Here is an 8,202-nt window from a genome sequence, read left to right as displayed (position 1 = left end):
CCCCTCCAGTTATAGCTACCTAGTATTGATGGTTCACTAGAGAGTTAACCTCCCAGGAGCTGAGAGAGAAGAGAAAAGCCCTGCGGATGGCTGTTCTTACTAGGAAAGGTTTAACATTATCCCATTGACCCAGCTTGCTCCCCTCCATTCAGAGAATAGAGTTGTATTGCTCATTGAATTTGTGCTATATATCTTTTACTTTAGAAGCAGGGTCTTGGAATTTTGTCTGAATCTTACAGAGATCCACCTGCCTCTACCTCCCAAGTGCTGGGATTCAAGCCGTGTGCTGCCATGCCTGGCCTATGTGTCTCTATTTTATCTCTTTTCTTACTGCATTGGTCAACAGTCTTTGAAACTTCTGAGGCTGAGGCAATGTGTCATCTCTCTCTCTCTCTCTCTCTCTCTCTCTCTCTCTCTCTCTCCCTCCTTCCCTCCCCCCCTCTCTTGTTTTGAGTTTTCGGTTTTTCAAGACAGGGTTTCTCTGTGTAACCTTGGTTGTCCTGGTCTTGCTTTGTAGACCAAGCTGGGCTTGAACTCTTGTCTCCCCGAGTAATGGGATTACAGGTGTGTCCAACTTGTTATGCCTCTTCTTAATGCATTTGCTGAGCATGACATCTGATTCACATTAAGTGGTCAATAATGGTGTGTGTGTGTGTGTGTGTGTGTGTGTGTTATGTTCTGTGTGTGTGTTGTAGTGTGTTTATGTGGTGTCTGTCCAGGTTTATGTGTATATGTGCAAATATACATGTGGGTGCACATGAGTGTGTTGCAGACAGACATCAGGTGTGTCTCCTCAACTGCACTTCACCTTTCTTTATTTATTATTAAATCTTTACTATCTTAATTTCTGTATGTGTATTCATGTGCTAAATCAGATGTGTGGTTGTCACAAGACAGCCTGCAGTAGTTGGTTCTTTCCATGTTGTAGGTGGTAGGAATTGAACTCAGGTCTTTAGGCTTGGCGACAAGTACCTTTACTTGCTGAGTCTCTCTGACCCTCCACACTTATTTTTTTAAGATTTATTCACTGGGCGTAGTGGCGCACGCCTTTAATCCCAGCACTCGGGAGGCAGAGGCAGGTGGATCGCTGTGAGTTCGAGACCAGCCTGGACTACAAAGCGAGAGACCCTGTCTCGAAAAACAAAAACAAAAACAAAAAGATTTATTTATTTTATTGTTTGTCTTTCTCACATGCATGTATGGGCACCACATCTGTGCCTGGTACCCCTGAGGTCAGAAGAAGGCATTGAATCCCCTGGAACTGGAGTTAGAAGTGGTTGTGAGCCACTGTGTGGATGCTGAGAACTGTAAGATCAGTAAGTGCTCTTAACCACTAAAACCATCTCTCCATCCCTCACATTTATTTTTCAGATAAGAGCTCTTACTAAACCCAAAGCCCACCCAATTGCCTAGATCAGCCAAAGAGCTTTAGGACTCCATCTGTCTCCTAAGCCATCTCCCATCCCCTCACTGCTAGGGCTATGAGCACATGGTACCTGGATTTGTATGTGAGTTCTCTCGTTCTGAACTCTGGTCCTCACGCTTGCATGGCTAGCCACTTACCAAATAAATACATTATTTAATTAATTCATTCAGATTACAACTAAATTGTTTTTTGTTTTTTTGTTTTTTGGGTTTTTTTGGTTTTTTTGAGACAGGGTTTCTCTGTGTAGCCTTGGCTGTCCTGGACTCGCTTTGTAGACCAGGCTGGCCTCGACTCACAGCTATCCGCCTGTCTCTGCCTCCCTAGTGCTGGGATTAACTAAATTGTTAATCCCATCACTTGTATCCTCCCATTCCTCCCTCCCTGGACCTATTTCTTTAGGCTGGAGTTTTGTGTTAATAGATTTTGGCAGATAAAATGAATGAAGTCAGATGGGAGCAGACTTATGCCATTGCCTGCTTCAACAATGCCCAGCTGACTCATTAAGAGAGCATTTCCTCTTGGGGAGAAACAAAGCAAGACCATTTGAAAGTATCGTCAATAAATGTGAAGAGGAAATTGAATCATGGTTCTGTATAACTGGAATTTCTCCAAAAACTAGTATGGTGTGGTTCTTGGACACACATGGTTTCTCAACTGCAGCCAGTGAGAACACAAAGTCTGTGCAACGCCAAGGTGGCAGCTGCTCGGGACAGCTTGTTGTTATGAACAGAATGACCATTCCATGGCCCGGAGGTGTGTTGTGGAATATTTTTCCTCATACACTCCCCGCTTATCATTCAACAAGCTCCAGTGAGAGCACTGTTTTTACAGCGCCCACCATGGACCATGGCCTAGGGGTGCAGAGATTACACCATCTTTGTTCTCAAGGAGTAGAGTCTGCTAGGGATATAGAGATGAAACAAAGCACGGAAATGTTTTAGGGCCGGCAGTAGAAGATACAGGGAGCGAAGGAGTTGTCATTGGGGGTTGGGGTGGTGACGGCATGGGCATTAGGATGGGTTTTGTAGAGAAGAGGAGGCTAGTACAGCAGGCTAGGGATATAGCTCAGTTAGTAGAGTGATGGCCTAGAATTATAAAGCCCTAGGTTCAGTCCCCATTAACTAGTAAACTAGGCATGGTGGCACAGAGGCACAGAGGTCAGCAGTTCAAGGTCATGAAGCTGGTGAGATGGTTAAGCATGTAAAGGCACTTGCCGCCAAGCCCGATGATCTCCGTTCATTCCTGAGAACCCACATGGTGAAAGAAGAGAAGAGGTTCTCACAAGTTTTCCTCTGACCTCCACACACATGCTGTGACATGCATGCATTCACAATAAATAAATGTTTTTTTAAAAAAGAAATTCAAGGCTTTCCTTGGGCATATAGCCAGTTGAAGGCTAGCCTGGACACTACATGAGATGCTGTCTCAAAAAAGAAAAGTTTTCTTTTTTTTTTTTTTTGGAAAAGTTTTCTAATAGATGTTGTGGGTAAAGGTATTGATGATTGATTGATTGATTGTTGTTGTTGTTGGGTTTTTTTTTGTTTGTTTGTTTTGTTTTGTTTTTGAGACACAGCTTCTCTGTGTAGCCTGACTATTCAGGAACCCATATTGTAGACCAGGCTGGCCTTGAACGCAGAACTGTGTGCCTCTGGCTCCCAAGTTTTGGGATTAAAGGCATGCACCGCCAACACCAGGTGGGTAAATGTATTTAAATAGAGCAAACAGCTGCAATGAATGTACTGAATTGGGAAAACAGCCTGGTGCGCTTGAGGGTCTACTAATGTTTCCAGAAAGCTGGAGGCAAGGATGCAACAAGACTTGGAACTGGTCAGGGGGGTGGGTGCTTCCTAGTGAAGAGCCCTATGCATGATTGGAGGTCCTGAGAGCCATTCAGGGGTGTTAAGCCAATGATAGAAACATGGCAGTGCAGAAGGGAGGCAAGTCCAGAGTCAAGGAAACCAAAGATGGTCCTCAAGGAAGGAAGAAGATCAAAGCACATTACGAACCAAGCTCGTGCCTGTAATCCCAGCACTCAAGATGCCAAGGCAGGAGGATGGCTGTGAGTTCAAGATTAACTTAAGCTACAGAGTGAGGCCACAGCACTCACTCAGAGGGCAACTTTGGTGTCTAGCTTTGCCTTCCGCTTTGAGGCATGGTCTCTTTGTTGGCCTGGGAACTTCTAGAGCTTCTCCTGTCTCCACCTCCTGCTTCCCTGGAGATGCACTGGGATTACAGATCCAGGCTACCACACATCCAACTGTACATGGGTTCTGGAGATTTCAGTGAAGTTCCTCTCGCTTTCACAGCAAGCTCTTGTCTTACTAGGTCCCCCCTGCCCCCCCCCCCCAGTCCTGAGTGGAGTTTCTAATGGTCATTTGGAGAAAGGAATTAAAAAAAAAATGTATCTCCAAGAAAAATAAAGACTCCTGGACCATAGCTCCAGGGCTTCAATAAAAATCTAGTTTCTGTAGAGGATGGTGGGCTACAGATCCCAAACCCAGCAACAGATAGACAGTGGGTCCACTCCTTCACTTTATTTGAAGCTAAGGTCCTGATTCCAAATTCTCAAGATACACTAAGACTTCAGAATCCAGATAAAGTGTTTTCTTTTCCTATATCTTCTTTTCTTTTTCCTTTCTCTGCCAGAAAAGCCAACAGAATGCACTCTGCAGGCTTTACTGTAAACAAGACGTCATGGAAAGGCGACTGCTCCAGTCACTATAGCCCTGCCTATCATTAGAATACAATTCCAAGAAATAGCACCTGCACCAAAGCTGACCTCACGGTGGCACTCCAGTCTTGTAGGAACCACAGGGTCTAGACTCCTCTTACTAAGTGGACGACTGTCCACAGTGAAGAGCTGATATGAGCTCTGGGTCCACAGATCCCACAGCCTAATTTCCAGGAGTGAAATGACATGGGCAGCCATGTTGCTTTCAGACTAAGGTGTGTGGTACAGCGGAGTGTGTCTGTCGGGAGGAGAAAGGGCATCAGAGTTCAAAACTAACTAACGCCAATCTCTTTATAATTATTAATAGTAATCAGTTATTGAGTATCTCCCGTTTGCTGCACAGAGTCCTGGGTACTTTTTCAGATTCTTTGAGCTCTCTCAATTGTCATAACAGCCCTTCCCCACCCCCAAGAAAGAAAGAAAGCAGGGCTCAGGACGATGACATAGCCTGTTTTCTCATCCCATACATAGCAAGTAGCCACAGTGGATATTGAACCCCATTTGTGTGGTTTCAGAGCCTGAGCTCCTGGAGCACATCGGGCTAGTTAGTGCTGTTGTACAGGCAACAGTAATTAAGGAAACCTGGCGTCTTGGTTGCAGGACTTGGCGCGAGTGCATTTGTGTAGAATGGTATTTAAGGGGGCTTACGAGGCTCCTGTCATTACCTCGTCAGGAAACTTTTTCACAAATGAGAAGGGGATATTTGCACAGCCACAGAGATTATCCCCTGGGCTACTTACTACTTACAGAGGGGGAAAAAAAAATTAAGGGAATTTACAGTGGAAAATCTTGGCAGACAACCGCTGAAGGGAGTTATTGAAGTATAAAGCGGCGAAGCAAACATGATGAAGTCTTAGTGTTTGTACCCTAGGGAGAGTTTTTTTCTTTTACAATAGGAAAGATAAAGGATCTTTTTTCCTTTTTTTTCACCATTGTTTGTCAGCAATAGAAGAGATGACTGACTCCTATCTTTGAACCCCAGCTGTGAAAGCCCCAACTTCCAGAGATTTCCCAATGGAATCTGTCTCCTTCAGGCTAGATGATCATCAGCGCACCTCCACCTTGCTGAAGGGGAGCACACAAAAGGAAGACACAAACAATAAAACTCCAGAATCCAGTCCACTGAGCGCAGACTGACTGCGTAGTTGCCCTTGCTCCTCGGATACTCAACCGGGAATGTCCAGTCACAACTATAAAGCATTTTTAAAAATATCTGACCAGCTTCAAAGCCATAGTAATCTCAGCCTAAGATAATCACTAATCTCTCTAGCTCACTCTACTATAACCTGTCACGTACATGCATATAACATGTATGTACACATATATACATACATGCGCACATAGACACATATACACGTACGTGTAAGTACATATAAATGTACTTGTAGCGAGAAAGATGCATGGAGATTTTTTTGTTCAGCATGTTGGTGTTCGCACGATTTACAGTACAGTATGACCCTGTGGCACCTTCACATCAGCCCCTCCCCTGTTCGTCTGGAGACCCCAGCTCTGCACAGATGACACACTTTTTCCTTAGAGGAGCAGAGACAGACGCCACCTGTCCTTACTTTCCACTGTTTCCTTGATCTAAGGGACCCCTCCCCCAGTATTTCTGTGCTGTTTTATTCTTGGAGTTAAGATCAAATTAAATAAATACCTATGGGTCTGGATCTGCATAGGAAGAGCTTGTTAGGCGCCATCAGAACACCTTTGTTAAGTTGCGCCTGTGCTGTGTGAAAGACGGAAAGTGACCGGGCGTGGTGGCGCGCGCCTTTAATCCCAGCACTCGGGAGGCAGAGGCAGGCGGATCGCTGTGAGTTTGAGACCAGCCTGGTCTACAAAGTGAGTCCAGGATGGCCAAGGCTACACAAAGAAACCCTGTCTCGTAAAACCAAAAAAAAAAAAAAAAAAAAAAAAAAAAGACGTAAAGTGGCTGGGTGTGATGGCGAACCTTCTCAGCACGGTGCTCAGAGGCTGAAGCCAGCGCATCACAACTTCTAGGGTAGGCTGGGCTACAGAATGAGTTCCAGGCTAACCTGGATAATATAGTCACACGACCTTGTCTCAAAACCAACATAAAACATGGTATACAAATTCCAGTGACTCAAATAAGACACTCAAGTACCTGTGTGAACAAATACATAATGGGAGGCGATTACAAAACTACTTTAGGCTTCTTTATTTAAATCTCATTGTGCAGCTAATACTCCTAAGAAGTGTTGACTTTCATGCCAGGAATCTTTCTAAGAACTTACCCTGAATATATGCCTCTAAGAACCTAAACACACACGTGCAGCACTTGTATTTATACTTGCAGAGTAACAAATGCAAACTAAATGGCCACGTGAAGGCGGGCATGAGAAGTGTCTTTATGCGTCTCTAGCAAAGAATCAGGAAGAGATGTGCAAGGCAGTAGGGAATGATTTCTAGGATATGTGATTTAGTGAGAAAAAAAAAGCATAAAAGAATACTTGTAGTGCTGGGTGTGGTGGCGCACGCCTTTAACCTCAGCACTCGGGAGGCAGAGGCTGGCGGATGGCTGTGAGTTCAAGGCCAGCCTGGTCTACAAAGTGAGTCCAGGACAGCCAAGGCTACACAGAGAGACCCTGTCTAGAAAAACCAAAACAAACAAACAAAAAAAGAATACTTGTAGTATGCTACTATTGGGGCAAGACAAACAAACAAACAAACAAAAAACCAAATGAGAAAATACGTGTGTGCTGATTTTTGTGACCAAAACAAAAACCTGGGAAGATGAATCAGAAATGAATAAGATTAGTTTCGTGTGAGAAGTGAGTGTGACGGGAGTAAGAAGAATGAGGGGCTGGACTAAACAGAGGGATGGGATGACATTTCTCTCTTCTCTCCTCTAACCCCTTGCTTCGTCCCCACCCCAGGTCTCCATAGAGTCTTGCTATATTGCCCGACACCCCAGGCCAATGTGAGCTTCCTGCCTCACCCTCATGAGTAGCTGCTCCTACAGGCATGGGTTGCTGTGCCTGGCTTATTTGTGTTTCCTCTTGTGCATTCTTTCAGAACCCTGTTAATGTTTATCTGATAAAAAAAAAATACTAAAACCGAATCGAAGTGGATAACAATAATCACACAAAAATCAGGTGTGTGTGTGTGTGTGTGTGTGTGTGTGTGTGTGTGTGTGAGCCTCCCAGCCCGAGGAATTTATACACAATGTTGTTTCACTAAATATTTTAGACTGAAGCAAAGGAAAACTTTAAATTAATGTTAAACTCTAGTGTGTTTTCTTGCAGTAGTGGGACTCTTAGTTTTGACAGTGATTGATTCTGGGTATTCTGGGATTAGATAAATAAGTAAAATGCTATATAGAAGAGGCTTGGTTTCCTCACAGAGAGAAAAGAAAGTCACTAATCTGGAAAGGGCAAACGGTAGAATGAATTCTGTGATAGGAATTGGGTAGGTAGGAATTAGGCAGGACAGTTTAATTCATGGCTTAAAAATAATACTTATGAGCCGGACCTGGTGGCACATGCCTCTAATCTCAGCACTTGGGAGGCAGAGGCAAGCGGATCGCTGTGAGTTTGAGGCCAGCCTGGTCTACAAAGTGAGTCTAGGACAGCCAAGGCTACACAGAGAAACCCTGTCTTGAAAAACAAACAAACAAAAGACAAAAAAAAAAAAAAAGATATGTAGTTATAAAAGCAATCAAGTAAATATATATGGGAGAGGGTAAGTGAGCTTTTTCATTAGATTGTCAAGGGGAATGGTTGATGAGTAAAGGGGCTTGCTGCCAACTGTGGTGACCTGAGTTTGATCCTGGGGACCCAAATGGTATAAGGAGAGAAAGGACTCCGGCAAATTGTCCACAGACAGATACACACACACACACACACACACACACACACACACACACACTGTAGTATTAAGAACAAGGAATATTAACTAGCAAGTGTAGAAGAATCTGATTCTGATAGCACACATCTGGAACCCCAGCACTCAGGAGGATCATGAGTTCTAGGCCAGCATGGGATAGGTAGCAAGAATCTGTCCCCCCAAAAGGCAGATATATATA

This window comes from Acomys russatus, chromosome 16 (assembly GCF_903995435.1).
Source record: "Acomys russatus chromosome 16, mAcoRus1.1, whole genome shotgun sequence".
Lineage (NCBI taxonomy): Eukaryota > Metazoa > Chordata > Mammalia > Rodentia > Muridae > Acomys > Acomys russatus.
This window is presented reverse-complemented; position numbering follows the sequence as displayed.